This window comes from Mus caroli, chromosome 13 (assembly GCF_900094665.2).
Source record: "Mus caroli chromosome 13, CAROLI_EIJ_v1.1, whole genome shotgun sequence".
NCBI classification, from domain to species: domain Eukaryota; kingdom Metazoa; phylum Chordata; class Mammalia; order Rodentia; family Muridae; genus Mus; species Mus caroli.
In genome coordinates this window covers 93950143-93963558 of record NC_034582.1, presented here as the reverse complement: position 1 = coordinate 93963558, position 13416 = coordinate 93950143, and the positions used below count along the sequence as shown (strand labels likewise).

Sequence of the window (13416 nt, the reverse complement as noted above, 5' to 3'; positions counted from 1 at the left end):
TAATATCTAATAAGAAAGAAAGAAAGAAAGAAAGAAAGAAAGAAAGAAAGAAAGAAAGAAAGAAAGAAAGGAAGGAAGGAAGGAAGGAAGGAAGAAAGATGAGCATAGGATGAGGTAGGAAAGGAAGCTGTTCATATACATAGAAAGTTCCTGGAGAATTCTGGTTCTTGATTATTGTCAAATGATTGTACAGTAGCCCTTATATGCAGCTCGTGTGTTTGGATATTTTTGTCCAGGTACTATTGCTGTTTGAACAGTTTGTGGAACCTTTAAGAGGCGGAGCCTCATCTGAGGGAGTGAGTACTTGGATACAGCCTTATGGGTTTATAGCCTGGCCCAACTTCTTACTTTCTTTCTCTGCTTCTTCACTGAGAATGTAACATGACTCTGCTCCTTCTACCACACCTTCTGTGTCACGGTGGAATTTATCCCTTCAAATTGTAAGTCTGAACAAACCTTTTTTTCTATTAAGTTGCTTTTGTCAGGGTATCTTAGTCCACCAAAAGGAATACTGCAGCTTGTGTTGAAGAACATGAAGTAACTAATCAAAGCTGCCAAGTTATGGCCAGTTCCTTGTGTAAAGGGGTGGAACAGGAAGCTAGAGTTGGGTAATTGTGTGTTTTGATTAAGAACATGACCTTTGTCTCGTCATCTTTAAGGCGACTTTAAGGGGAAGACATCACAAGACCACTAAAGATAACTAGTGAAAGATTTAAGCAGCCCTGTTCCTGTTGGGCTTCAGAGCATGATTCCTGGGGGATTTTATTCATTAGTGACAAAGAGTTGTTTTGAAAATATTATTAGGTTTTGTTAAATGTGATCATTTCTACATGATTGCCAGATGTATCTTTAAATCAAAAGGTTATATTTGCCTTAAAAGTCTTCAAATTGCACATAATCCCCACACTCAGGAGACTGATGCAGGATGGTGTCAACTTTGAGGTCAACTTGGGCTTATAGCATGACCCTGTGCTAAAGCAAAATAAAAATGAATGGAACAAATGAAAGCCTTCAGTACGCTGCAGTTTTGTAGAGAGATGGGTAGAAGACAATTTCATTCTGGATGAAAAGATCAAGGTAGAGTGTGTAAGACATGTTATAATGAGGATCTGGTCCACTCTAGCTATAGGTATGCATCGAATACTCCTGTGGGGTAACTGAGATGCTGAAAATGCAGACAAGGACCTGAGGATTGGTCATAGCAGACAGTGAGGTGTTTGTAAGCTTCCCTTTGGTCTAAGTAATGATTTACTTTTCAGAAGTTCTCTAAGTGGATGACCTCTAGCCTGAGTCAGATGTTGGGGAAATAGAGAGAGATTGTTGTAGAGAAACTTGGTTATTTGCTGCAAATTGTGTTGGATGGTGACCCGAAGAACAATGTCATCCATTAGGAAGGAACAATGAGAATGAAAAGTTCTCAGGTATAGTAAACTAGATGGTAATGTTCAGGGAAATGATTAGAAATGACATCCAAAAAGGAGGAAATTAATGGAATTACCTCTGAAATGTCAAATGATATGGTAACTAAAGCCAGTAACTGGTTATAGGGTCTGTTCCACCAACTCCCCAGTCTGTGAAAGCACCAGAGCAAATTTCTAATTTATTACAGCCTTGCCTTCTGCTGACACAAAGGCAGAGCTTACGGTGTCTATAAAGCAATTCTTATGGTTGCGCATGGTGGAGAACACCCATTATCCCAGCAATCAGGAAGTGGAGGCAGAACTATTGTGGACTACATGTTCTGTTCCTGCCTCAAACATACATATTAAAAAAAGAATCAAAAACCCAAGTAGGCAGGTCTTCTGTTAGTGCCATGCCTGGTGCTGTTTTTGAAGTGTACGAAGAACCTTCTTTTCTCTCTAAATGAAATAAACCAGCAAAGAATGTGATGTGATGAAGGCCTTGGGCCTTTGGTGTGGACCTGAGGGCATTTGTAGTGGTCTGAATAAAATAGCCTGAAGGTAATGAGGAAACTTTAATGGTGTGACTAGTCCATGGTACATAATGCATTGCCATAACTAACCCTGCCAATTAGAAACAAAGGCAGTTAATTTGTGTGTGTGAAAATCACTTAGAGATTTTAGAGGGAAAATTCCCACACTTAAACATAAATATGTATACTACTATTATTGATAAGCTTTAAAACATTATAATCAAATCAATTGCCTAATAAATATGATGGGTTAATAATCTATGACATACATATTCAGAAAAATAACTTTAACAAAGGACTGTTCAGATCTGATGCATGCTATACACTGAGGATGAATTATGAAAATATTATGCTAAGTGAATGTAAACAAATAGGACTACATATCACTGTCCAGTTTTGTGAGATGTCCAGAATATGTAAATTAACAAGGCAGAGTAAACTAGGTACCCACCAACTGCTCTCTCCTTCCCAACTGAAGACACAATTTGACCAGCTGCCTCAAATTTCTGGCACCATGATTCCTATGTCATGATGAGTATGCCCTAAGACTGTGGTCTCCAGCCTGGAGGTTTACATTCTGGGATGTGGACGAGTTAAAAGTCAAGCCAGTCTGGCCAGTTCATGCTTCTCTGATATAATCTGGAAGGAATCTTTTCCTTTCCTTTTGCCTCGCCTCGCCTCCCCTCGCCTCCCCTCGCCTCGCCTCCCCTCGCCTCCCCTCGCCTCCCCTCGCCTCGCCTCGCCTCCCCTCGCCTCCCCTCGCCTCCCCTCGCCTCCCCTCCCCTCGCCTCCCCTATCTTCTCCTCTTCTAGAAACCTGCTGCTTGTGGACGTTGTACATCGTGGTGCGGAGCCTAGTGCGCACCACGATGTACAACGTCCACAAGCAGAGTATACTCTCATATATAAAATAAATAAGCATTAGATAGTTCTTTTTTTGATTTTTAATATTTTTATTACATATTTTCCTCAATTACATTTCCAATGCTATCCCAAAAGTCCCCCATAGCGCCCCCCACTTCCCTACCCACCCATTCCCATTCTTTTGGCCCTGGCATTCCCCTATATTGGGGCATATAAAGTTTGCAAGTCCAATGGGCCTCTCTTTCCATTGATGGCCGACTAGGCCATCTTTCGATATATATGCAGCTAGAGACAAGAGCTCCGGGGTTCTGGTTAGTACATCATGTTGTTCCAACAATAGGGTTGCAGATCCCTTTAGCTCCTTGGGTACTTTCTCTAGCTTCTCCATTGGGAGCCCTGTGATACATCCTAGATAGTTCTTTTTAAAAATATTGTTTGACTTACTATTTGAGAGTCTCAAGTATCTTTTTTTTTTATCAAAATGACATATATCTTTTTATGATATATCTTTTAAAATATTTCCAAAAATGTATTGACTGCATATGTTCTGTGAGTTTGTGTGGTAAAATCCTTTAGTTATTTTATGTACAAAGTTTTTAACATTTGTTATTTGAGATTTCATACCTCTGTATAATGTATTGTCTCCCCCATGCCTGCTCACACACCCCATTGTGGTCCTCTCCCCCATGCCTGCTCACACACCCTATTCAGGTCCTTCCCTAGCTTCATGTCCCTCCCTTTCCGTTTTCATAATCAACTGAGTTCAACTAGTGCTGCCTGTATGGTCATGCTCTGCATCATAGCAGACCTACAACTGGCCACACCCCTGGCGGAAAACATCCATGCTTTGATCACACTCTTAGAAGGGCTGCAGTTGGGATTTTCAAGATTTCCATCAGCACCTGGAGGGTCACCTTATTTATTGAATGTCGCCTGGAGATATGCTGTGTGAGAAACGTAGACAAAATAATTATTAGTATGACAATTCCTCCCATCATAGCATCCGTAAACTGCCAGTAAGCTATTCAGTTGGCACTGGACTTTACAAGTCCCTCCCTGTCTGTGCTAGACTACTGACTGCCTTAACGTTATGAGGTCTGTGCAACTAACCACAGCTGCTCTAGAGTTCACGAGTTCAATGTCCATGTCATATCTAGAAAACCACACTTTACGGCTTTCTTCCTCATTCTCTAGCTCTTAGTTTCCTTCTGCCCTCTCATACATGATGTCTCCTAAGCCTCATGGGGGTGAGGTTGATATAGATGACTCATTTATGGCTGATCATTCAAGAGTTACTTATTCTGAACACTTGACCGAGTAGGAATCCATACATTGACTTCTGCAGAAGGAACCTCTTTGACCAAGACTGAGAGCTACAGTAATATGGGAATAAACATTAACATTCAGTCAGCAGTTTGACAGCATGACCATAGAGGTTACTGTCCTGGTTGGCTTTGGAGGTCAGCTTGACACAGACTATAACTATCTAAGAGGAGAATCTCAATTGAGGAAATTCAAGGATCATATTGCTCTGTAGAGATGTCAGTGGGATGTTGCCTGTGCCCTGGACTACTTACTGCCTGACCCTCCCTGCTTTTAGGGACTGGATGTGAGGTGGTGAGAATCAATGACACAGACAGCAGAAGCAGGTGAGAAACGCTGAGGCAAGCTCTCTGAACACTGCTGCAAGCTCCTTTAATACCCTCCACCTGTGGCTCATTGCTTCCTAGAAAGCATCTCTTCTAAACAGCAGTTCCTGATTGGCTGGTATTGTCTGCATCAGCAATCCTTGGTCTCTTAGACAGTCCTCAATTAGATTCTCCTGCAGGAGATGCTTTTGCACCCCCATGGCCCCTGTCATTTACATAAAGGTCGTCCCATAATTCCTACCACATATCCTCTCTTTTGTTTTTAGATTTTGACAGCCTATTGGGAGCTGGTGTGCTCTTGCCTATATATGGTTGGACCTGGCGTTGTTCTTGCCAACCAATCCCTCATGAATAAAGGAGCCAATCACTGTGTGAGTAGGCAGGACTTCTGTGTTGGTCAGAGGAAGAGAGGAAGCAGGAAAGAGTTCCATTCTTTTTGGATGGGGGTAGCATGAGAACAAGATATAGCTATGTGTCTCCTGGTTTCAATGGTGAATCTGTCAGGATTTTTCCCCAGAGGCTTTAGATTTAATAAGGCTTACAAGATTAGGATTTTAGTTGCTGTGCCCAACGATTGAGTTACCTTCATTTCTGAACTAAGTTTGTGTTGTGTTTTCCTTCACTTGGTGGCACGTCTGGGTTCAAGAGAGAAAGGTATGGCAGCAAAGTGTGGGTTTGCTTGAGGTGCACCACAAAGGCTGTGGAGGATTTGAAGCATTGGGGCTGGTGAGGTAGTGACCTGCCAGTGGGAACTTAGTGAGCAGGGTGGAGACATTTTGGGAGCTCCAGGCCCGAATGTCTCCATGAGATTAAAACAGGTCGGTGTTTGCACACCAGTGCATGGCAGGCCTGCCTGCCAGGGCAGTTGGTTGCCGGAACTAGCGTGGGAACATGCTGGTTTATTTTTTAATATTTCCTACAACATTGACGCCAACTCGGAGGATTCTTAGTATACTTGACTGTGCCTGTCTTAGGTCCTGTGTTCCAGGATCTTGACTACCAGCCCACAAAGAGATATCACTCCAGAGGCATGTTGCACAAGGGGGAGATGAGAAACAGCCTACATGGTAGTCTCACAGATCTCTGCCATCCATATTTTGATCACTTTTTGGGGGGTCACAGTTGGGATTTTCACGAGCCATCAGCACCTGAAGGGTGAACTTATTTATTGAACATTGCCTGGAGATATGCTGTGTGAGACACATAAACAAACTAATCATTAGTATGACAATTCCTCCCATCATAGCAAAGTGGCTATCCAGTAGGGGTCAATCAACCTCTTAATATTTTCTCCCACTGGAATCTGGCTTCCAGGGAGAGCACATATACTCTGGTCACATTGAGTTTGCCTGTGTTCTCCTCCCTTAAGAGTACAGAATAATTTAGGAATTTGTCTGACCAGCTACCTTCAAGATATTGAGCCAACTGTTGTCAGGCTTCAGTGGCATTATGTGAAACCTGGGGTCGCATGCCAATAGAGACATGTCCTTAACAAGGGCCAACACTTCTGTCAGTAAGTCATTCTGTTGCAAAATGTGGATAGCTTGGTAAAGATTTTGATTTAGTACCTCCTGGGCCTGCAAGTGCCTCAGCTGACTTAGAGACTACATGTTGCAGGATTTTCCCGGTCCAATTACATTAGTGCAGAGGAGGGCTGTGATTGGACAGGGGAAAGGGATGTGGAACTAAGAGTTAGAGAGAGAGAGAGAGAGAGAGAGAGAGAGAGAGAGAGAGAGAGAGAGAGAGAAGAGAATGGAGGCCGATATGATGATTTTGGGCTAGAATAACTGGGGTACAGGTTTTATCATTGTCAGTTGGCTCTGAAATTATTGTATTGGCATCTTGTAAGTTGTGATATTATTTATACATAAATCAGGTTGGTTAATTAAGCATTAATTAAGTAGAGTCTTGATTCTACTGGGGTACTGGGTATTGTGATGTGTTGGCTCACCATGGGGTTCTTTTTAGAGAGAGGAACTTGGTCTCCCCTCACCCCCCCCACTCCCCAGAGAGATGGTAGCCCAGTAGGAGCCCTGTGGTCCAGTGTGACTGTAGAGTTGGCAGGCCAGCAGGAGCTCAGAAGCATGATCTAGCCCCGAGGAGAGTTGGCAAGTTCATTTTTTAATATTTCCCGCAACAACTATAGCATTGACAGTCTCTGCTCTAGTGGCTGTCTGGGTCAAGGCAACAGCAGCTGTTGTTGCCCCGGAAATGCCTACAAGGATGGCTGCAATGATGACAGCTGTAATACCAAAATCCCTCTTTCCATGATGTGAGTCTGGGCTATCAAAGTGACAACATGAATATGGGCAGTATATACCACAGGTATTCAAATAGCATCTGGTTCCCTCATCAGGATAGCTGTTGTTGAATACGCCATACAGCAAGTGGTCAGGAGACATTTCCCATTAAAGCAGTTAAGGTTGTCTCTGACAATGTAGGTATATTAGTGACCAGAAAGAAAAAGGGCGGTCGGACATAGACTGGGGTGGCTTTCCAGCCAACCTGGCTGCCAATGGTCACATTCACAGGGGTTGCCCCAGTCCACATTTTCACTGACTGGTTTATGTGGAAATATGTCCCATGAAAGAGATGGCCACCTTTTAGGAGAGTAAGGGGGTGTAAATCAAGATAATTAGAGGGGCCACATGAATTCCAATTGCTCATAATGGGTCATATTGGAATATAGTGGGATCCCTGTTAGCATAGGGAGTAATATTTTTTAAATGTTATCAATGTTTAATGTGAAGATTAAGTAACAAATCAATTAAAGATTTTTTTTACTTAAACTAGCTTCATTTCCTCTGAATTTTCCAAGGGTTAGACATTTACCATTACACTCACTAGTTTAGAACCACCTGATTTTACTTCTGAAAAATCTAATACCTTAAAAAATTATAATTTTAACGTTAGCACGAAATTACTTCCTAACCCTTTGTTTTAGAAAACTTTCCGCAGCCAAAGATAACCTATTTTTGAATTACAGTACTGCAAGGCACACGCAGACACTCACCTCCTTTAAAACACACAGGAGATACACTCCCTGAAACAGATTTTAAAGTCCTTCAACAACTGGAAATACTACAAAGTTCAGTTAAAAACACTGCCCTATGGCGTCATGCACCTTGTGTAAATTCACTTGCCACGTGTGTAAATGATCCTTTAGTGACACCTGTTCCTGAATCTGGAGCTCAATGCCGAGGACAGCAGAGACAGCAGCCCAGAGACTGGCAGCTGGGTTGGAAGGTGGTATCACCTCCAGAGACTCACCATCTCTACTATTTTCAAAGACTTGAATTTAATATCGGGGTTATTATACCAGAAATAAGAGTTCCATTTTTCTTAAGATATATCTAGCATCAACTTTTGTACAAAGAATAAGTGAATTATTTTGTTCAGTACAACTGAAAATACACCATTTAAATCCTTCTACCAAATTTAATGCAGCTTAGTTAGGGAGCAGGTATGCCTTTTTCTCTCAACACTTGTGGCCAAGCATGTCTAAGCATAACTGCAAATGGAAGTTCAAGAGGTAGATTTTTTTTTCCATGATGCATTCTTGTCAAGAAAATAAAAACAACCACTGAATGTATTTTCTTAAAGTATTTGGGTCTAATGAAAAAAAAAAGATAGCTATGCTATAGGTTACAGCATGACATTTTAACAGCCACAGCACTGGATGTTTTGTGACCAGATACATTTTCAGTTCTCTCGGGGTCAAAATACGAGTCTGCCCACTGTATTGAATCTTCCTCCACCACCTCCACCAGTTGGTCTACAGCTTCCTGGTGGGTCATTGTCGTCAAATCCATTGGTCTGAAATGAACAGGAAGCAGATGCAGCTTGTAGGGCCTGGGCTTGAGCATTCAATTCTTGTTCCTGCAAATATAGCTTGTTGTCCTTTGTTATGGCATCGATCAGCTCTTTCTGTAGAGGTGGATCTCCATTGATCGAGACACTGGCTGAATTGTCACTGCCTACGCCATTAGCTCTCCTTTGTTTTTTGTACAAAAGCACATAAGCTGTGTCTTTTGGAAACCTACTTGTGATTTTGTAGACTGACTGAAATGAAGTAAATGTCACCCTGCTGTCATTAAATAAAAACCGTTCTTGTGACATTCCCTTATTTTCCAAGTCCTGTTTAATGACCGTTTGGGGCTTTCTACCCCCTAGTATACAACTCTGGGAGTGTGCTAATGCCAGACTTTCAGACTGGGGGCACATCTGGTATGAAGACTCTGTACCTGCGATGTTTCTGGAATAAGAATAGTAATGGCCACTCTCAGAGACACACCAGAGTGCACAACAACCGAACTTAATAGGTAGGGCACTAATCTGGGGCAGAAAGCTTCCTCAGTCATAGGGAGAAGCAATATTGGAAGCATCATGTGAAGTAAACCTCCAAATACCAAGTGAGAGTTTAGATGGTGATAGTGGGTAGTCCTGGTGAATTTTATACCTATGGCAGGTTGGCAGTGCTCCCAAGGGATAGGAAGTCCCATAAAAGTGGGAATATGAGGACCCTTGGACAGTGAGGCAGGGGTGGACATGATATGCTTGGGGCATCCTTTGGGGATTTGTAATTAGTAAGGGGGACTTAAAGTTCCATGCTTAACATGGTGCCAGAAGTTAGATTACCATGACAGTCAATCGTGGTGACATTGTGTCAAAATCCTGTGGCGGGTGTCGTGGGTAGTTGGCGGGTGTCAGCTGACCCTGCGCGCTAGCTACCCAGGTGCTGGTCAGACCCGAAGAGGCTTGTGGCCCTGAGTTTTTGTTCACTGAAGCATCCACTCTTTGGTCTTCCTTCTTCTTGAGCTTCATATAGTCTATGAATTGTATCTTGGGTATTCTGAACCTTTAGGCTAATATTCACTTATCAGTGAGTACATATCACGTGTGTTCTTTTGTGACTGAGTTACCTCACTTAGGATATTTCCTAGTTCATTCCATTTGCCTGTGAATTTCATGAAGTCATTGTTTTTAGTAGTATAGTAGTTCTCCATTGTGTAAATGTACCACTTTTCTGTATCCATTCTTCTATTGCGGGGCATCTGGGTTGTTACTAGCTTCTGACTATTATGAATATGCCTGCTATGAACATAGTGGAGCACGTGTCCCTGTTATATGTTGGAGCATTCTGGGTATACGCCCGAGAGTATTACAGCTAGGTCCTCAGGTAGTACTACATCCAATTTTCTGAGGAATTGGACCGGTACCGTTCTCACTTAATCAGAGTCTTCCCTTTATTAAAGTATCTACTTCCCTGTAATTATCCATGTGCTCCATAAACCTATTGTCAAAAGATCTAAGAACTTGGGAACCCCAGTGACTGCCTGTCAGACTCAAATCCCTGCATTTGGAGTGGGGCATCTGGAGTTTGTAAGCAAGGGTGTGGTGAAACCACTGAACTGGTCCACTGCATGGGTAGAAAAAAAGAAGTTTATTTGGGAAGTTAGACTCTCAGATGTTCTCATGGAGGGCAGAGAATAGTGTAATGGGAAAAGCTTTGCCAATCTTAAGGGGACAGGGAGGAGAGGTGTGGGTCAAAACAGGCTGGGAGTTGCTGCAAGCTGTTTGGGTTATTAGGAACTAGATGCCCTTGTCCCAGGTAGCTGTAGTGAGTTTCCTGGGTTATTAGGAACTAGATGCCCTTGTCCCAGGTAGCTGTAGTGAGTTTCCTGGTAAACAGAACTCTGCCGTTGCAGATTCCTGAGGAATGCAGAGTTTAGACTTCTTCAATAACCTCTGTTTACCTGGNCAGAGTCCCGCTTGAGTTAGGACTTTGTTACTAGCACAACTGTTTTGAGGGCTTACTCCTGAACTAACAGAGTTTGCATACTGTGTACTAAATCTGAAGAGTGAACACAACACAAACAAGGGTTCTACAGAACTGAGTAATTTTATCGAATTGTCTCTGCCAGGTGATGGAATTTGGTGCTTGGCCTCTTATTCAAACAACTGAAAATAAAGGCTCAAAGAGATTTTCTAAAGAAGCAAAAATAACTATCCAGAGCTAAGTGATGTTACATATTTAGAGAGGGAGACACTGCCAAGATTGACAAATGGCTGTGTCATGAGAGTCCTGAAGCACTCTGGCTAGTGTCTGGGGCTTTCAATCATGGGGTTGAAGAAGAGGAGGGAGTTGGTTACCAGTAAGGAGACTGGTTCCTTATTTTGTCTGACAGGCTGAAATTAACCAAACTTTTAGGCCCTGAGAATACCTCTTCCCACAATGCATTTGACTTTCTTCATATGCATACATAATTATACACGCTCTTTATAGTAAAAACATTACCACCACCATTATCTGCTTTCCTTTGTCCTTTAGAAAATGGCTGCGCATGGGGAGACCACTGAGGATGGAGATTCTGAGTTTGATTATGAATTTCTCTCTGAGCTCTCTGCTCTTCTCGGGGTGGATGCAGTTCAGCGGGCAAAGAGGAGAAAAGAAGAAGAGCATAAAGAACGGATGAAAATGAAGAAAGGTTTTAACTCACAGATGCGCAGTGAAGCCAAACGACTAAAGACTTTTGAGACCTATGACACGTTCAGATCATGGACGCCACAGGAGATGGCAGCTGCTGGGTTTTACTACACAGGCGTGAAACGTGGGGTTCAGTGCTTTTGCTGTAGCTTAATCCTCTTTGGTAATAGCCTCAGGAAACTTCCCATAGAAGTTCACAAGAAATTACGACCAGAATGTAAGTTCCTTCTGGGCAAAGATGTTGGTAACATTGGCAAGTATGACATCCGGGTGAAGAGTCCAGAGAAGATGCTGAGAGGTGGCAAAGCAAGGTACCATGAAGAGGAGGCCAGACTGGAGTCCTTTGAGGACTGGCCATTTTATGCCCATGGGACATCACCACATGTACTCTCAGCAGCTGGCTTTGTCTTTACAGGTAAGTGGATTCCACTTTGTGAGGCATTTCTGTGGTATTTAAACTTTAGGTTCCATTGTGTGGGCAATATTTTTTTTAATGAACCGTCATTGATGAAGTGTGTTACATTAGACATAAGATGTATTTAGTTAAATTTCAAGTGTAACAATTTTGCTTCTACTTTAATATATATTTAGTGTAGCATTATTGGTTTGCTGTATATCTATACATATACATACACACATGCAGCCATATATTTGCCTGTGTATAAAGTAAATTTGCAGTATGGCCAGCTCCAAGACACAGCTGGTGCCATTGCCGGCCAGTCACACCCTTTCCTGCATCTGTAGGTAAAAGGGACACTGTGCAGTGTTTCTCCTGTGGCGGAAGCTTGGGCAACTGGGAAGAAGGAGATGACCCCTGGAAGGAGCATGCCAAGTGGTTCCCCAAGTAAGTGGATAAGTATTTTATTTTTTTATAAAGCAAAATAAAACAGGATGCAAAAGCGCCACATTGTTGGAATATTCCCTGAGTTCTGATCTTTCTCCTATCCAATATGTGGTCTCCCAGAACTTTTCAAGTAAGGAAAGGGACAAGTGTGAATTACAGGCACTTTGGTTTTTTCTTCTATTTAAAAAGCTATTTTGCTTTTATTTTTAAATTTGTGTGTGTGTGTGTATACACATATGTGGACTTCTTCAGGTTGACCGAGCACAGCTACCTCATCACTCTCAGGGAACACTGGACCAGAACTCATAGATTGGCTAGACTAGCTGACCAGTGAGCCCTAGGACCGCCTGTCTCTGCTACTCCAGGACTAGGGTTAGAGAAGTGTGACCACACCCCACCTCTAAGTAGACACTGGGACTCAAACTCCAGATCCTCATGCTTGTGTTGAGGCACTTTATCTACCAAGCCATCTACTTATCATTCCAAATACTAAGATGCGCTGTCAAGCTGCAGTTGTGTGACTTACCCTAACTAATAGATGACTTAGTCTGCCCAGGGCTGCAATGGTGTAGAAATGAAAGAAAGCAAGAATGGTTAAGGCATTAAAATAATATCACATCCCGCAACATATGCACCAAATGAAAATGCTTGCTGGGTNCAGGGGCACACACCCAGCATTAGGAAGGTGGACACTGGAGAATCAGGAGTTCAAAGCCACCCTCTGCTAAAATGAGAGAGGACCAGGTAGGTCCTGAGTTGCCCACATCCTAGTGTCATAAGAGAACAGATGTTTTGTTCAGAGATTCAAGGTTTTTGTTATTGTATGTCTCTGCACAGAAAAATTATATTGTAAATATTTTTAGTGATCTTTTTAGTACTGGTTTTGAAATTTCTTTGTTTTTGTTTCTTTGTTTCTGCCAAGTAAAAATGTATTCCTTTCACTGGCTTTCAAGCTTTCATTATGGAATGATTGATAAAAATAAAAGAGCAGAAATAAGCACTTGTCAGCACCTCGACAGGAAATATTCCATATATCTCTTGCTAATGTTTTCCATGGAATAACAATAACAGGTGATTTCAAAGTGAATTCCAGGTGCCGCATAAAGAATTTGTTACTATTATAGCATATAAGATTTTAATAACAAGTTGAACCACACTATCATTATGTCTCCTAGGAAAAGATGGCATTAATGCCCAAGGTCAAGTATCTGAATCAGCATTCAAGTGCTCGTTTCTATCCATCTTTTAATATTTCTAAAATAGATTTCGGTGTGAGTAGAGGGGTTGGGAGTGTGTTTTATATGCCAGGATGCTAGGGCAGAAGATGGTCTGTGAGAATGAGTCCCATGTGTCAACCTCAGATCTTCAGTTTCAGTAGCAAGCACAGCCTACCACCCCCTTATCAGTCTTGNCAGCCCAGAATTATGCATTTCATTTTCCTTGTCTGTTATTTTATTTAAAAAGAAGTTACGTAACATGTCCTGTATAATTTTTTTATACTTTACACTTAACCAGAGTTATTTATTTATTTATTTATTTATTTTCAGTGCTTTTCTCTAATTTCAGTAAACTGGTATTTTGGTTGGAAGGGCTTTTATTTTATTTTAAAGACAAGGTCTCTTTATATAATCCCAGGGTGG

At 42.0% G+C, this 13416-nt stretch overlaps 1 protein-coding gene across 1 annotated transcript in view; it reads left to right on the top strand.

Annotated features, from left to right (window-relative positions):
* Nucleotides 1–13416, top strand: part of LOC110308704 (baculoviral IAP repeat-containing protein 1e) — a 420416-nt gene that overhangs the window by 251619 nt on the left and 155381 nt on the right. The window contains exons 2-3 of the transcript XR_002379603.2: nt 10934–11347; nt 11677–11776. The gene's annotated coding sequence lies outside the window, so the exon portion shown is untranslated. The remainder of the gene's footprint in view (nt 1–10933; nt 11348–11676; nt 11777–13416) is intronic.